Source organism: Pseudophryne corroboree, chromosome 3, assembly GCF_028390025.1.
Source record: "Pseudophryne corroboree isolate aPseCor3 chromosome 3, aPseCor3.hap2, whole genome shotgun sequence".
Taxonomy (NCBI): Eukaryota; Metazoa; Chordata; class Amphibia; order Anura; family Myobatrachidae; genus Pseudophryne; species Pseudophryne corroboree.
This window is the reverse complement of record NC_086446.1, coordinates 411,576,913-411,595,572: the sequence shown is the minus strand read 5'-3', so window position 1 is coordinate 411,595,572 and position 18,660 is coordinate 411,576,913. Positions and strand designations below refer to the sequence as shown.

The 18,660-nt window shown below is 46.8% G+C and overlaps 1 long non-coding RNA gene across 1 annotated transcript in view; it reads left to right on the top strand.

Annotated features, from left to right (window-relative positions):
- The window catches only part of LOC135055772 (uncharacterized), a 50,483-nt gene extending 33,663 nt beyond the window's left edge, over positions 1–16,820 (top strand). Inside the window, exon 3 of the long non-coding RNA XR_010243808.1 lies at positions 15,157–16,820. This is a non-coding gene — a long non-coding RNA (uncharacterized LOC135055772). The remainder of the gene's footprint in view (positions 1–15,156) is intronic.
- The last annotated feature ends 1,840 nt before the right edge of the window (positions 16,821–18,660 follow it).

The following is an 18,660-nucleotide window of genomic DNA, read 5'->3' as shown; positions in this document are numbered from 1 at the left end:
GTGAGGAGTTGTTCGGGGATGGTCTCTCGGACCTCGTTTCCACAGCAACAGCTGGGAAGTCTACATTTTTACCCCATGTTCCCTCACAGCCAAAGAAAGCACCGTATTATCAGGTACAGTCCTTTCGGCCCAATAAGGGCAAGCGGGTTAAAGGTGCGTCCTTTCTGCCCAGAGGCAGAGGTAGAGGGAAAAAGCTGCAGCATACAGCCAGTTCCCAGGAGCAAAAGTCCTCCCCCGCTTCCTCTAAGGAATAGGGAGGTCAGCAACAAACTGTCCCAGGGAGACAAGACCCTGACAGAGGGTTCTTTATGCTGCATCAGTAACAATACAGGAAGTGATGTCATCAAGAACTGACAAGTACAGCTTCCTGCTGGATGGTTTAAATAGAGCTGTTTGAGCACATTTTCTTGATCCCCTTGAAGAAGTCCACACCTTGAAGGACGAAACGCGTTGGGACTGTTTGCTGCTGAAACTCCCCTTGATGGACAGATAAGCGTTTGAACTCTTTTATCTTGTACGCTTAACTTTTGGCTATCTTGTCTCCCTGGGACAGTTTGTTGCTGACCTCCCTATTCCCATAATGGACAGATAAGCTTTTATGATTTTAAATCTTGTACGTGTGTTGTCTAGCCATTTTTATCTGATTGTTCATTAAATCTGTATTTTATGTTGTGATTTTACGGATTACATTTTATTGGGAATAAGCTAGTTCCCTAAGTCCGTGCCCTATATTGCGAAAGGCATTATTTTAATCTATGAACGATACACACTATGTTTGCTGTTTCTTCTTTTTACATGTTAATCCTAAAATGATGAACATCGGCTGGAAGTTCTTGTTCACCAGATAAGTGCCCAAGGCCATATTAATATTTTAGTATTCTAACCCACCTGATTATTTCCGTTATAATTGTCACTACACTCATTAGCGCTTGTTTTCTCCACTACCTATTTTTATTTATGTGTACACCATACACTAATCTTGTATTATGAGCTGCTACTCTTAAAAGGGTTAAAAGAGTGTTTTTTGTTTTTGTTTTTTTTTTATTATTGTTTCCACCGCACGTCTGTACTTTAGCGCCTAGGTCTCTATTTCTTTACATATATAAAAAAAATCAAGTTCAAGATGGAATCGCTCAGGGCGGTTAGTGCAAGCCTGGACGAGGGAGATTATATGGTATCGCTGGACATCAAGGATGCTTACCTACATGTCCCCATTTACCATCCTCACCAGGAGTGCCTCAGGTTTGTGGTACAAGATTGTCATTACCAATTCCAGACGTTGCCGTTCGGTCTCTCCACGGCTCCGAGGGTCTTTACCAAGGTAATGGCGGAAATGATGATACTCCTTCGAAGGAAGGGAGTTTTAATTATCCCGTACTTGGACGATCTCCTGCTAAAGGCGAGGTCCAGAGAGCAGTTGTTGGTAGGGGTAGCACTATCTCGGGAAGTGCTACAACAGCACGGCTGGATTCTAAACATTCCAAAGTCACAGCTGGTCCCTACGACACGCCTGCAGTTCCTAGGGATGGTTCTGGACACAGAACAGAGAAAAGTGTTTCTCCCGGAGGAAAAGGCCAAGGAGCTGTCATCTCTAGTCAGAGGCCTCCTAAAACCAAAACAGGTGTCGGTGCATCATTGCACGCGGATCCTGGGAAAAATGGTAGCTTCCTACGAAGCGATTCCATTCGGCAGGTTTCATGCAAGAACTTTTCAGTGGGACCTGTTGGACAAGTGGTCCGGATCGCATCTTCAGATGCATCGTCTGATAACCCTGTCTCCAAGGACAAGGGTGTCTCTGCTGTGGTGGCTGCAGAGTGCTCATCTTCAGGAGGGCCGCAGATTCGGCATGCAGGACTGGGTCCTGGTGACCACGGATGCCAGCCTTCGAGGCTGGGGAGCAGTCACACAGGGAAGAAACTTCCAAGGACTATGGTCAAGTCAGGAGACTTCCCTGCACATAAATATTCTGGAACTAAGGGCCATTTACAATGCCCTAAGTCAGGCAAAACCCCTGCTTCAAAATCAGCCGGTACTGATCCAGTCAGACAACATCACGGCGGTCGCCCATGTCAATCGACAGGGCGGCACGAGAAGCAGGACGGCGATGGCAGAAGCCACAAGGATTCTCCGATGGGCGGAAAATCACGTGTTAGCACTGTCAGCAGTGTTCATTCCGGGAGTGGACAACTGGGAAGCAGACTTCCTCAGCAGGCACGACCTCCACCCGGGAGAGTGGGGACTTCATCCAGAAGTCTTTCAAATGATTGTAAACCAGTGGGAAAAACCACAGGTGGACATGATGACGTCCCGCCTAAACAAAAAGCTAGAAAAATATTGCGCCAGGTCGAGAGACCCGCAGGCGATAGCTGTGGACGCTCTGGTAACACCGTGGGTGTACCGATCGGTTTATGTGTTCCCTCCTCTTCCTCTCATACCAAAGGTACTGAGGATAATAAGGAGAAGAGGAGTAAGAACTATACTCATTGTTCCGGATTGGCCAAGAAGAGCTTGGTACCCGGAACTTCAAGAAATGATGTCAGAGGACCCATGGCCTCTTCCGCTCAGACAGGACCTGCTGCAGCAGGGGCCCTGTCTGTTCCAAGACTTACCGCGGCTGCGTTTGACGGCATGGCGGTTGAACACCGGATCCTGAAGGAAAAGGGCATTCCGGAGGAAGTCATTCCTACGCTGATAAAAGCTAGGAAAGAAGTAACCGCAAACCATTATCACCGCATATGGCGAAAATATGTTGCGTGGTGTGAGGCCAGGAAGGCTCCAACGGAAGAATTTCAGCTGGGCCGATTCCTGCACTTCCTACAGTCAGGGGTGACTATGGGCCTTAAATTGGGTTCCATTAAGGTCCAGATTTCGGCTCTATCGATTTTCTTCCAGAGAGAATTGGCTTCACCACCTGAAGTTCAGACTTTTGTTAAGGGAGTGCTGCATATTCAGCCCCCTTTTGTGCCTCCAGTGGCACCTTGGGATCTCAACGTGGTGTTGGATTTCCTAAAGTCACATTGGTTTGAGCCACTGAAAACCGTGGATTTGAAATATCTCACGTGGAAAGTGGTCATGTTGTTGGCCTTGGCTTCGGCCAGGCGTGTATCAGAATTGGCGGCTTTGTCATGTAAAAGCCCTTATCTGATTTTCCTTATGGATAGGGCAGAATTGAGGACTCGTCCCCAGTTTCTCCCCAAAGTGGTATCAGCTTTTCATCTGAACCAACCTATCGTGGTGCCTGCGGCTACAAATGACTTGGAGGCTTCCAAGTGGTTGGATGTAGTCAGGGCCCTGAAAATCTATGTTTCCAGGACGGCTGGAGTCAGGAAGACTGACTCGCTCTTTATCCTGTATGCGCCCAACAAGTTGGGTGCACCTGCTTCTAAGCAGACTATTGCTCGCTGGATCTGTAGTACGATTCAGCTTGCACATTCTGCGACTGGACTGCCGCATCCTAAATCAGTGAAAGCCCATTCCACAAGGAAAGTGGGCTCTTCTTGGGCGGCTGCCCGAGGGGTCTCGGCTCTTCAACTTTGCCGAGCTGCAACTTGGTCAGGGGCAAACACGTTTGCAAAATTCGACAAATTTGATACCCTGGCTGAGGAGGACCTTGAGTTCTCTCATTCGGTGCTGCAGAGTCATCCGCACTCTCCCGCCCGTTTGGGAGCTTTGGTATAATCCCCATGGTCCTTACGGAGTCCCCAGCATCCACTTAGGACGTTAGAGAAAATAAGAATTTACTCACCGGTAATTCTATTTCTCATAGTCCGTAGTGGATGCTGGGCGCCTGTCCCAAGTGCGGATTGTCTGCAATACTTGTATATAGTTATTGCTTAACTAAAGGGTTTTTGTTGAGCTATCTGTTGAGAGGCTCAGTTGTTATCATGCTGTTAACTGGGTATTGTATCACGAGTTATACGGTGTGATTGGTGTGGCTGGTATGAGTCTTACCCGGGATTCAAAATCCTTCCTAATTGTGTCAGCTCTTCCGGGCACAGTATCCTAACTGAGGTCTGGAGGAGGGTCTTAGTGGGAGGAGCCAGTGCACACCAGTAGTCTAAAAGCTTTCTTTATAGTTGTGCCCAGTCTCCTACGGAGCCGCTAATCCCCATGGTCCTTACGGAGTCCCCAGCATCCACTACGGACTATGAGAAATAGAATTACCGGTGAGTAAATTCTTATTATGTGCCTAATCCCCCGCCATAATTATTATTAAAAAAGCGGGAGAAGCCCGCCGCTGAAGGGGCGGGGCTATCTTCCTCGGCACAGCCAGCGCCATTTTCTCTTCACAGCTCGGCTGGAAGGACGCTCCCCAGGCTCTCCCCTGCAGTATACACTACAGAAAGGGTCAAAAAGAGAGGGGGGGCACATAAATTTAGGCGCAAATTGTGATATAAGCAGCTATTGGGGGAAAATTCACTTTGTGTATAGTGTAAATCCCTTTGTTATATAGCGCTCTGGTGTGTGCTGGCATACTCTCTCTCTGTCTCCCCAAAGGACTTTGTGGGGTCCTGTCCTCCGTCAGAGCATTCCCTGTGTGTGTGTGCGGTGTGTCGGTACGGCTGTGTCGACATGTTTGATGAGGACGCTTACGTGGAGGCGGAGCAGGTGCCGATAAGTGTGATGTCGCCCCCTGCGGGGCCGACACCAGAGTGGATGGATATGTGGAAGGTATTAACCGACAGTGTCAACTCCTTGCATAAAAGGTTCGATGACGCAGCTTTGGGACAGCCGGCATCTCAGCCCGCGCCTGCCCAGGCATCTCAGAGGCCATCAGGGGCTCAAAAACGCCCGCTACCTTAGATGGCAGACACAGATGTCGACACGGAGTCTGACTCCAGTGTCGACGAGGATGAGACAAATGTACAATCCACAAGGGCCATCCGATGCATGATTACGGCAATGAAAAATGTGTTGCACATTTCTGACATTAACCCGGTTACCACAAAAAAGGGTATTATGTTTGGGGAGAAAAAGCAGCCAGTGACTTTTCCCCCATCTGATGAGTTAAATTAATTGTGTGAAGAAGCGTGTGGGGTTCCCCAGATAAGAAACTAGTGATTTCTAAGCGGTTACTAATGGTGTACCCTTTCCCGCCAACGGATAGGTTACGCTGGGAGACATCCCCTAGGGTGGACAAGGCGCTCACACGCTTATCAAAAAAGGTGGCACTGCCGTCTCAGGATACGGCCGCCTTAAAGGAGCCTGCAGATAGAAAGCAGGAGGCTATCCTGAAGTCTGTGTATACACACTCAGGTACTATACTGAGACCTGCTATTGCTTCAGCATGGATGTGTAGTGCTGCAGCAGCATGGTCTGATTCCCTGTCTGATAACATTGATTCCCTTGACAGGGACACTATTTTGCTAACCATAGAGCATATTAAAGACGTAGTCTTATATATGAGGGATGCACAGAGGGACATTTGCCGGCTGGCATCTAGAATTAATGCAATGTCCATTTGTGCCAGGAGAGTATTATGGACTCGGCAGTGGACAGGTGATGCTGATTCTAAAAGGCACATGGAAGTTTTGCCTTATAAGGGTGAGGAATTGTTTGGGGACGGTCTCTCGGACCTCGTATCCACAGCAACAGCTGGGAAGTCGACTTTTTTACCTCAGGTTCCCTCACAGCCTAAGAAAGCACCGTATTATCAAGTACAGTCCTTTCGGCCTCAGAAAGGCAAGCGGGTTAGAGGCGCGTCCTTTCTGCCCAGAGGCAGGGGTAGAGGGAAAAAGCTGCACCAGACAGCCAGTTCCCAGGTACAAAAATCCTCCCCTGCTTCCACTAAGTCCACCGCATGACGCTGGGGCTCCACAGGTGGAGCCAGGTGCGGTGGGGGCCCGTCTCCGGAACTTCAGCGACCAGTGGGTTCGCTCACAGGTGGATCTCTGGGTTCTACAAGTGGTATCTCAGGGATACAAGCTAGAGTTCGAGACGTCTCCCCCTCGCCGTTACCTCAAATTAGCCTTGCCAGCTACTCCCAAGGACAGGGAGGTAGTACTGGCGGCAAATCACAAGCTGTACCTCCAGCAGGTGATAATCAAAGTTCCCCTCCTTCAACAGGGACGGGGTTACTATTCCACAATGTTTGTGGTACCGAAACCAGACGGTTCGGTGAGACCCATTCTAAATTTGAAATCCTTGAACACTTATATAAGGAAGTTCAAGTTCAAAATGGAATCGCTCAGGGCGGTTATTGCAAGCCTGGAAGAGGGGGATTATATGGTATCACTGGACATCAAGGATGCTTACCTACATGTCCCCATTTACCCACCTCACCAGGAGTACCTCCGATTTGTGGTACAGGACTGCCATTACCAATTCCAGACGTTGCCGTTTGGTCTGTCCACGGCACCGAGGGTATTTACCAAGGTAATGGCCGAAATGATGATACTCCTTCGAAAGAAGGGAGTTATAATTATCCCGTACTTGGACGATCTCCTTATAAAGGCGAGGTCCATGGAGCAGTTGTTGGTCGGAGTAGCACTATCTCAGGAAGTGCTGCAACAGCACGGCTGGATTCTGAATATCCCAAAGTCGCAGCTGGTTCCTACGACGCGTCTGCTGTTCTTGGGTATGATTCTGGACACAGAACAGAAGAAGGTGTTTCTCCCGGAGGAGAAGGCCAAGGAGTTGTCATCTCTGGTCAGAGACCTCCTGAAACCAAAACAGGTGTCGGTGCATCACTGCACGCGAGTCCTGGGAAAGATGGTAGCTTCTTACGAAGCAATTCCCTTCGGCAGGTTCCATGCAAGGATCTTTCAGTGGGATCTGTTAGACAAGTGGTCCGGATCGCATCTTCAGATGCATCGGCTGATCACCATGTCCCCGAGGGCCAGGGTGTCTCTGCTGTGGTGGCTGCAGAGTGCTCATCTTCTCGAGGGCCGCAGATTCGGCATACAGGACTGGGTCCTGGTGACCACGGATGCAAGCCTCCGAGGTTGGGGGGCAGTCACTCAGGGAAGAAACTTCCAAGGACAATGGTCGAGTCAGGAGACTTCCCTACACATAAATATTCTGGAACTAAGGGCCATTTACAATGCCCTAAGTCAAGCAAAACCCCTTCTTCAAAACCAGCCGGTGCTGATTAAGTCAGACAACATCACGGCGGTCGCCCATGTAAACCGACAGGGCGGCACAAGAAGCAGGATGGCAATGGCAGAAGCCACAAGGATTCTCCGATGGGCGGAGAATCACGTGATAGCACTGTCAGCAGTGTTCATTCCAGGAGTGGACAACTGGGAAGCAGACTTACTCAGCAGGCACGACCTCCACCCAGGAGAGTGGGGACTTCATCCAGAAGTCTTCCAGCTGATTGTAAATCGTTGGGAAAGGCCACAGGTGGACATGATGGCGTCCCGCCTCAACAAAAAGCTAAAAAGATATTGCGCCAGGTCAAGGGACCCTCAGGCGATAGCTGTGGACGCTCTAGTGACACCGTGGGTGTACCAGTCGGTTTATGTGTTCCCTCCTCTTCATCTCATACCAAAGGTACTGAGGATAATAAGAAAGAGAGGAGTAAGAACTATACTCATCGTTCCGGATTGGCTAAGAAGAACTTGGTACCCGGAACTACAAGAAATGATCTCAGAGGACCCTTGGCCTCTGCCGCTCCGATAGGACCTGCTACAGCAGGGGCCCTGTCTGTTCCAAGACTTACCGCGGATGCGTTTGACGGCATGGCGGTTGAACGCCGGATCCTGATGGAAAAGGGCATTCCGGTTGAAGTCATTCCTACGCTGATAAAAGCTAGGAAGGATGTGACAGCAAAACATTATCACCGCATATGGCGAAAATATGTTGCTTGGTGTGAGGCTATGAAGGCCCCAACAGAGGAATTTCAGCTGGGTCGATTTCTGCACTTCCTACAGTCAGGAGTGACTATGGGCCTAAAATTGGGATCCATAAAAGTCCAGATTTCGGCCCTGTCTATTTTCTTTCAAAAAGAACTGGCTTCACTGCCTGAAGTTCAGACGTTTGTTAAGGGAGTGCTGCATATTCAGCCCCCTTTTGTGCCCCCAGTGGCACCTTGGGATCTCAACCTTGTGTTGGATTTCCTAAAATCACATTGGTTTGAGCCACTTCAGACCGTTGAGTTGAAATATCTCACGTGGAAAGTGGTCATGCTTTTGGCCTTGGCTTCGGCTAGGCGTGTGTCAGAATTGGCGGCTTTGTCATGTAAAAGCCCCTATCTGATCTTCCATATGGACAGGGCAGAATTGAGGACTCGTCCCCAATTTCTCCCTAAGGTGGTATCAGCGTTTCATTTGAACCAACCTATTGTGGTGCCTGCAGCTACTCTGGACTTGGAGGCTTCCAAGTTGCTGGACGTAGTCCGGGCCCTGAAAATCTATGTTTCCAGGACAGCTAGAGTCAGAAAAACTGACTCGCTGTTTATCCTCCATGCACCCAACAAGCTGGGTGCTCCTGCTTCTAAGCAGACTATTGCTCGCTGGATCTGTAGCACGATTAAACTTGCACATTCTGCGGCTGGACTGCCGCATCCTAAATCAGTCAAAGCCCATTCCACGAGGAAGGTGGGCTCTTCTTGGGCGGCTGCCCGAGGGGTCTCGGCTTTACAACTTTGCCGAGCTGCTACCTGGTCGGGATCAAACACGTTTGCAAAATTCTACAAGTTTGATACCCTGGCTGAGGAGGACCTTGAGTTTGCTCATTCGGTGCTGCAGAGTCATCCGCACTCTCCCGCCCGTTTGGGAGCTTTGGTATAATCCCCATGGTCCTTACGGAGTACCCAGCATCCACTAGGACGTCAGAGAAAATAAGAATTTACTCACCGGTAATTCTATTTCTCGTAGTCCGTAGTTGATGCTGGGAGCCCGTCCCAAGTGCGGACTTCTGCAATACTTGTATATAGTTATTGCTTAACTATAGGGTCATTGTTCTGAGCCATCTGTTTAATGAGGCTCAGCTGTTGTTCATACTGTTAACTGGGTATAGTTATCACAAGTTGTACGGTGTGATTGGTGTGGCTGGTACGAGTCTTACCCTGGATTCCAAATCCTTTCCTAGTAATGTCAGCTCTTCCGGGCACAGTTTCCCTAACTGAGGTCTGGAGGAGGGGCATAGAGGGAGGAGCCAGTGCACACCAGATGTAGTACCTAATCTTTCTTTAAAGAGTGCCCAGTCTCCTGCGGAGCCCGTCTATTCCCCATGGTCCTTACGGAGTACCCAGCATCCACTACGGACTACGAGAAATAGAATTACCGGTGAGTAAATTCTTTTTTTTTTTTTACTGACTAAAATAATATGGAGAGATCAGTGCATATTTTTCAGTGGGAATGGGTTAAAATTTCAGAAAAAAAATGCATGGGGTCCCCCCTCCTAAGCATAACCAGCCTCAAGCTCTTTGAGCCGGTCCTGGTTGTAAAAATACAGGGGGAAAATTACAGGGGATCCCCCATATTTTAACAACCAGCACCGGGCTCTGCGCCTGGTCCTGGTGCCAAAAATACGGGGGACAAAACATGTAGGGGTCAGCCGTATTTTTCACACTAGCACCGAGCTCCACTAGTCAGAGAGATAATGCCACAGCCGGGGGACACTTTTATATAGGTCCTTGCGGCCCTGGCATTAAATCACTAACCAGTCACCCCTGGTCAGGGTACCCTGGAGGAGTGGGGACCCCTTAAATCAAGGGGTCCCACCTCCAGCCACCCAAGGGCCAGGGGTGAAGCCCTAGGCTGTGTCGTTCCCCCCCCCCCCATCCAAGGGCGGCGGATAGGAGGCTGATAGCCTTGTGTCAAAAAAAAGAATATTGTTTTTTGTAGCAGAACTACAAGTCCCAAATAAAAACAGGTTATGTGGGGTCACCGTCGCGGTCAACCGCTGACCGCAAAGCTCCCACCATTGGATACAATGGAGCGCCTATGCGCTACAGTGTATCTCGAGTGCGCCGTATGACAGCTCAGACGACGTGGTGCTCCCTGATTGGCTGAAGGGACCCTCTGTGACAGCAGTCACGGGGGGTCCCGGCAGTCGGGGTAAGGGGTCCCATGTGTAAACATGGGACCCCTTTCAGTGCGTGGTCCGTGTTTTCTGTTTTTTTATTTTGCCAAGTACGTGGATTACAAACAAAGAAAAGGACCGATCTACACTGGATTGTTGTGAGTATAATTTTATTTACAGGTACCCCGTGGATTCTACGTGGAGAAGGGGACCGACACTTCGTGTCAACATAGGTAAGTATGTGTGTATGTTGGTGTGCATGTATGTAATAAAGTTATACTGTCACGGTGTGTGTGTACTGTTTTTAGTTGGGTATTTTTTTTGTACTAGAACTACAGGTACCAGCGGGCCCGTTTCCCCCCCGCATGCTGGTACTTGTGGTTCGCCAAGTACCAGCTTGCGGGGGAGGCTTGCTGGGACTTGTAGTTCTGCTACAAAAAACAATGGCCCTCATTCCGAGTTGTTCGCTCGCAAGCTGCTTTTAGCAGCATTGCACACGCTAAGCCGCCGCCTACTGGGAGTGAATCTTAGCTTAGCAAAATTGCGAACGAAAGATTCTCAAAATTGCGAATAGAAATTTCTTTGCAGTTTCTGAGTAGCTCGGGACTTACTCTGCCACTGCGATCAGTTCAGTCAGTTTCGTTCCTGGTTTGACGTCACAAACACACCCAGCGTTCGCCCAGACACTCCTCCGTTTCTCCAGCCACTCCCGCGTTTTTCCCAGAAACGGTAGCGTTTTTTCACACACTCCCATAAAACGGCCAGTTTCCGCCCAGAAACACCCACTTCCTGTCAATCACATTACGATCACCAGAACGAAGAAAAAACCTCGTAATGCCGTGAGTAAAATCCAAACTTCTTAGCAAATTTACTTGGCGCAGTCGCAGTGCGAACATTGTGCATGCGCAATTAGCGGAAAATCGCTGCGATGCGAAGAAAATTACCGAGCGAACAACTCGGATTGACCACCAATATTCTTTTTTTTTTTGACACAAGGCTATCAGCCTCCCATCCGCCGCCCTTGGATGGGGGGGACAGCCACGGGCTTCACCCCTGGCCCTTGGGTAGCTGGATGGGGGGACCCCTTGATTTAAGGGGTTCCCACTCCTCCAGGGTACCCCGGCCAGGGGTGACTAGTTAGTGAATTAATGCCAGGGCCGCAGGGACCTATATAAAAGTGTCCCCCGGCTGTGGCATTATCTCTCTGACTAGTGGAGCCCGGTGCTGGTGTGAAAAATACGGCGGACCCCTACGTGTTTTGTCCCCCGTATTTTTGGCACCAGGACCAGGCACAGAGCCCGGTGCTGGTTGTTAAAATACGGGGGATCCCCTGTCATTTTCCCCCCTGTATTTTTACAACCAGGACCGGCTCATAGAGCCCGAGGCTGGTTATGCTTAGGAGGGGGGACCCCACGCATTTTTTTTTCAAGATTATTGAACACTTTTGTGCCGTCCATGATGTCGAATCAAGGGCGCACACTATCGTCAATTGGTCTGTTTTTCAACAGCGGGACGGTCTAATCCATTTTTTATTGAATATGTCGAACTCGGGTGCCAGCGGCCGGGATTCGACTGTCGAATTGTGTCAAATCCAAAAACGGTCGAATTCCAGCCGGAATTCGACCGCAATTGCATATACCCCTGAGACTGTGAACAAAGGCAATTGTGCGAGGCACCACAAGAAGGACTGAAACTGGAGACATTGGACCAAGCTGTAAGCCAGGGAACACTAGGAGAAGGTTGGAGACTAAGGAATACCAGAAAGCTAGAGACTCAGGAGATAGAAGATTAAATACAAGAAGGGTGGAAGAAGTTATGGGAAAGACTGCCAGAACAAAGGGGTTCCAAAACCCACAAGCGCCAATGATTGGCTAGGACCGGTTTCCAGAAGTGGATTTGCCAGTGGCTTCCTGGAAGAGAAACCAAGAATATGGCCCGTATAAACTGGATTGCAGAGCTTCCGGACAAAGAATTTTCTACTCCAGACTGCATAAATTGCATCCAGCATGTTATAGTAACCTCCTCACCTCTTAAAGGTGGCCACTGGACACCCAACTAGAGGCTTCTTCTGAAACTATAGTGCTTGATAATTATGACTCCTAAAATTATCAAATCAGGCGCTCTGATATAAGGCACAAAATAAAGCTGTTGGTCACCCAATTTATGTAATAGAATTGATATACTGATATCTATATACTTATAGCTGCTCCCACATGAGTATTCTGCGATACTCAAATAGATACGCTCTCTTGTGATATTGCATGTTTCACAATTACTTTCTTCTGAAACTAGTGAAGAATATTTTACTAAAAGAGTAGCATGAACGTTAGTAGCATTAGCCCTGGCTTTCCCCAGAACCTTTCGTCAGGACCATTTTTTTTTCTAGTCAATAAAGTATTTCAGATGTCCTTGAGAGTCAAGAATCCAGAAAATGTTTGACTTTGAATTGTTCTCCATGCAGTTTGGACTACAGGAGAACCATAAGCCAAAGGATGTAACGAGATACTCAAGGTGCCCATCCAGAGAATTAACTTGGTAAAAACTGAGGCTCCTTTGATCCAGTTGAAAAGCTCTATCATGAGAAAAAGTAGATACCAGTACTTGATGGTAATATAATTCAGTCCTCTGTAATCAATCTCCCACAGTATAACCTTAATTGTGCGCACAACATGGCTGTCTCACCTGGTATGCTCGTGCATGGGATGAAAAATACGTGGGCCTGACCGGTTATGCTGGGACCCTACTCCTAGCGTTAGGACGCTGCGACCACTCATTTTGTATTTCGTCTGGGCATGACCTACTCCATCCAGGGTAATCCTACGTAGTGCACCCAACATGGCTGCCTCACCTGGTACCTTTCATGGCTGAAGTATATAACCCATACCAGTTATTACCTTAAATGTCTGCGCCTACTCCCCAATATGCTTATTGTGCTCTCTAGGTTTAGTTTGTATTAATTATCTCTCTTTTTTAATCTACTGTAATTCTAATGCCTTTGTACAATGTACCTAGTTTTGATGTACGTAAAGCGACTTTTGAGTCCTGTAACAGTATTGAAGAAACTCCATAATAATTTGTAAAAATTAGCTGCAAAGCAAGCCTCATCCACACGTGTTAGGGGGTGGGGTTCTGAGCCAGCTGGGCCCACCACTGAATATCCAGGCTCCCCGGCAGCCCAGTTCACACCTGTTTATGCCACATGAAGTCCAAGAAGTCACTATTAACACTCAACCAGCGCTGGGGCCGCAAGGGGACCTAGGCGTTACTATGGACACCGAGGGGGGTAGGGGGAGGAGGTGATACCGCCTGTCAGCCTGCTACTGCTGCCGATAAGATTGAGGGAAGGCTACTCTGACGGGGAGTACACTGTCCTGGCTTGAGGCTCAACCCCCACACACACCTGCCACGACGGCACCCAGGGCACTAGCGCTGCGTGCCCTGCCCTTGTTACGCCTCTGCAGATAGTAGTCAAAAGCATATCCAGTGTTACCAATAAATGTGCTCATGAAGAGGACAGATACTCATGAGAATACTGATTTCCTCAAACATGTTTTGTAATAGGTTATTATAACTTCATCAAAGGTTTCCATCCATATGTTCCTTAAATAGGTGAAACAAACACACCTGTATCGTTTTCATACTTAATGTCCTTGGGAGCCAGTTAAGCCAACCCCTCTATGGAGCTCATTTATCATTAAATATTTGAGGCTTATTCCCCGAAAACATCTGTGGAGGCTTGCTTGTGTGACCCCCATGAATCGCGGAGGCGGATGATGGTGTTGCTGATGAGCCGGCGCTGCACGGTTTATAATGCAAGCAAGAGGCGCCTGCATTAACATAATAGTGCTATCGCTGCTGCTTCCATATAAGCAGCGATAGCACCTCTAACCACATCTGAGTCAGGCCTAGTGTGTGGTGTGAATTTAGTTATTAAGGCGTGCTGACACCCACATTATCGTTGGGGTGTAAATACGGCTGTTGTGGCCGTCTGCACTTTGCGTGCAACTAAATCTGGCCCAGTATGTGCATATTATTGCCTGTACAGCTTTAGACCGCTTTCAGGGAATGAATGAATGAACTGTGATTGTAAAATCCATCTACAGCTGTTAAAGACTAGAAGATCTGCTGTTCTATTTGGATAGTGAGTACATAACCAGCATTACAGAAATGTGTCTCCAAATGTACTCTGAATCTACATTTAATTATCGGGAAAGCTGGCTGTTCTAAATAGCCAAAGATTAGAGGATTTGCTCAACTATATGGGTGGTGAGTACATAACCAGCAGCATGCATGCATACATACATACATACATACATACATACTGTACATACACTGATTTATCTTATTTTAATTTCAGATATATATTTCACCATCGGAGACAGCTGTTTCCAGATATCCAGAGGTTCCAAGTAACATCCCCATTTCAACACTAGCTGTGGTTCCTAAATTATGTGGATTTAATTCATTGACTGCCTCTGTACTGTTTTCCTTGAGAGATCTAGGCATTTACAAATACATTACATAACATATATATATATATATATATATATATATATATATATATTATACAGGTTGAGTATCCCATATCCAAATATTCCGAAATACGAAATTTTTTGAGTGAGAGTGAGATAGTGAAACCTTTGTTTTCTGATCACTCAATGTACACAAACTTTGTTTAATACACAGTTATTAAAAATATTGTATTAAATCGCCTTCAGGCTGTGTGTATAAGGTGTATATGAAACATAAATTAATTGTGTGAATGTACACAAACTTTGTTTAATGAACAAAATTATTAAAACTATTGTCTAAAATTACCTTCAGGCTGTGTGTATAAGGTGTACATAAAACATAAATGTATTCTGTGCTTAGACTTGGGTCCCACCACCATGATATCTCATTATGGTATGCAGTTATTCCAAAATATTAAAAAATACGATATCCAAAATACTTCTGGTCTGAATACTCCAGTAAGGTATGAGTGAGGTGGGCTATCTTTTAGGGTATGAACAGAACATGGGTGCCATTTTGAAATCGGCCATCTTGAATCTAAGTCAGTTTTTTTAAATGGAAAGGGGGTCGTGTAGCATGTCAAGCAACATCAGAATTTGATGAAAAGTGTATTTCTGCAAACAGATTTGAAATAGCAGTTGTGGTTCAAAAGTTACAACACTCTTTTTGTTGCAGGTAACTAAAGATGGGTTTGACAAAAGAGGACAAAAAAGCTCCTGCGTATTCGGATACAGTGCCCCCTAAGCTGCAGTCTGATTGATAGGATGCAGCCATTCGGGGACGAGGAAGGGGTGGGCACAGCCAGCGTTTCAGAATATGGGGGCACGTTGGACCGGTGTACTGGTCGTGGTTGCAACCTTAGGATTACTCAGATGGCTGCTGGTCATGCAGATGACCCAGTGCTGCATTCTGGGATGCAGCAGCAGATCAGAGAAACATGCAGGAGGTGCCTATTTACACAAGACGCCTCCTCAAGCATTAGCATATTATTGCACGATGTACTGTACAAGCGATGTATGTTCTTGCAGCTCATCCACTACACCGCCAGGGTAAGCATTTACATTTAAAAAAAGTAATTTTTAGATAGCAAATTTCTATATTAAATGCATTTAAAATGTTTGCGCACATAGCGCACCGTGCCAAGGTGTAAACCCTTAGACACTGTAGTTATCCACCACTTAAAAATAGATGTAAATTTATTTAGCAAAAGTTTAAAATACGTCTTTACATCATCAGTGCACTACCCTGTGGTTTATTGCATTTGTTACCGCAGCACTGGACTTTAACTCTTCCAGTGCTGAAGCAAGAATTTTGTACATGTTGGGTGACTCAGCCACACCTACTGTTTGCCTAAGTGATTCTGTAGCCACTAGAGTGCTGTTGTGCAGCACCATAACTGGATCTCCTAGCACTCTGTGCCAGCCATGCCGCCTTAGCTCATGATGTCCTACAGATTGGCAGGGTCACCATCTACGGGAATTACAGCAATGCCCAGAACATCCTCCAGATGCCCAAGTGGGCTGTAAGGGCTACAATGTGCACATCTGATGCGTCCTTGCAGCACTGCAGCAGAGATTCTGGCTGCATAGGACCTTAGGCGAGCAGCGGCGGTGTTACCCTCCGTGCCCTGCAGTGGCATCGCTGGCACACCCCTAGTTATGGACCTACTGTTTTAAGGCTAGCTATAGGCAAACCAACCAGCTTAAAGTGTAAAAAAGCTTAACATCAACCCAGTGTCCTAATTTCCTCTTTTAGGGCACAGTTCAATTGTTTGTATTGCCAGCAGCCAGTAGATGATGCCCAACAGAGCTATTCAATTGTAGCTCCGTTCGGGCATGAGCAGCTGCCGATGCCGGCATTTCAGCTTGCACCCCCTGGGGGTGGCGAGCTTAAATGAGCGAAAAGTAACCCAGTTGAGCGTTCAATCGGGATTCTTCACGCCGCGCACATTACTTTGGTCGGGTTTAGCTACTTTACACAGCTAAACCCGACCTCTCCAGGTGCAATTAGCGCGATAAAAGGAAACAATTGAATGTTGCCCCCCCATCTCCCGTCTCTTTAGATTTGAGATCTGGAGGGATAAACAATTAAATATTGTCCTTAAGGCCCATACACACTAGAAGATTTTTTTTCCAGCAGTTTGAGCGATAATGACGGTTTTGAACGATCTATCATTCAAATCATCTAGAGTATACACAGCGAACGATGTGTGCACCCGTGCTCATTTGAAGTGGGTCGTCAATCGTCCATGCATGCAGCTAAATCCCTGCAGAGCAGATCGTTCATTGTTCAGATCGTTTGTAAAAAAACAAGTGTGCACACTTAGGGGTATATTCAATTGAAGTCGAAAGCTGCCGTCTGTCGAAAAGACGGCAGTTTTCGACTTTTTAAGGTCGAATCGAGATTCAACCTATTCAATATAACCCCAAATTTTTTGACAAGTCGATGAATTCGACTTGTCGAAAAAAAAGGTGGATCGGCGGAATAGCTGCCAACAGGTTTTGGCCCCCTTTTCGACCATCTCAGTTCGACTTTAAAAAAAAGTCGAGTGAGATGGGGAGACCTCGCTTGCTGGAGCCGGGTGGACGCTGCCGTGAGCGGCGGCTGTGAGAGAAGGGGAGATGGGGAGCGGCGGCTGTGACAGGGGGGACGGGGAGCGGCGGCTGTGAGCAGGGACTGGGGGGGAGAGACGGGGGAGAGCAGCGCTACAGTAGCGGCTATATAGCCGCTGCTGCAGCGTTGCTCTCCCCCATCTGCCCGCAGCTCTCCCCCGTCTCCCCTCCCGCATCTCAATTCGACTTTTTTAAAAGTCGAATTAAGATGTCCATTGAATAGCCCAGGTCGGATCTATTCCGACAAATGAATGTCGGAATGGATCCGACTTCAATTGAATATACCCCTTAGTATCGTTTGTCAGGGAGTTCAAGGGAAATTGCTCATCTTCCAAATTGTTGATCTTTCAAGTCTTCTAGTGTGTATGGGCCTTTACAGTTTAAAGCTGGATACAAATATTTATCTGTCCAATCTGTCTGCTGGGAATAAAAATCTGGAAACGTATGCGAGCATATGACAATCAACCATTTGCTCCCAAACACTGGAAAACAGACAGTGGTTAATCAGAGAAATTGGCTACATTTGGTTTTATTTAACACATTTCTACATTTGGGAGCAAATGGTCGATTTATCATTTTGATCCCACACAGTACAGTACATTACCAGATTTTCATTCCCACCTGACCAGGCTGATTGTAGATAAATCTTTAGGTGTGTATCCAGCTTTACGTATTCTAAAAAATTATTTTCTCCTTTTTAATGTTTAATTGTTATATTTTTTCAATCTACAGGTAAATATTGTGCCCATTCTATTATTAATGTATGGGATAATGTGTAAAGCCAGTGTTTATTTACAGAATAAGTGTCAACCATAAAAGCAATTTCCAGCTTGTGTTCTGTTCTATTTGTAGTCTTTATGCAAAAAAGTAGACCTGGGCTGTTCTAGTAAATGAGACTGGGCACATGTAACACATTTTTGACATACATGTAGCTATATGTTTGGGTCTTGAGTTATTTCAGAAAGGCTCTCTTATCATGTACCAGAATCACCACTAGCAACAAGAAAGTATGTTGCTAATTAGATGGTATCTGGTGGTTAGTCTCTCTTGCCCTTCCTTCCTGCTGTGTGCCCCTTTACAGGAAGGGCTTATACTTTATTGCTCTAATAAATACATAAACTAGATGCATCGTGTAAAGAAGTCATTGTTTTCATGAGCAAATTTCAGATGTTAGATTGTTAGCAGGGAAAAGCACCAGGAGCATTCAAATTTAGGTTTTTGTGGAACCAAGTAAAATTGAATAAGATAATGAACTAATTTCTCGTATAATTGTAAAGATTCTCTTTTTGAAATGACAGTAAATGCAAAAAAAGAATGAAAGAAGTTACACCTAGTTCTAATGATTATAGGAAGAAACAAGTGGTGGGATGATCCTTATTAAACATTTGCAGCACCCAGCCTTTGTTGCAGGTAACTGCTGTGCTTATCTATATGCGGGATGATATCTGATCATTCAGACCCTCCTAGATGTTCCCATACTATACAAATTGTCTGTCAGCATCTCAGGATGCAAAACGTTCATTCTCTAAAGCGCAGTTTCTTGTTTGAGGATAGAGCCATTAATGCT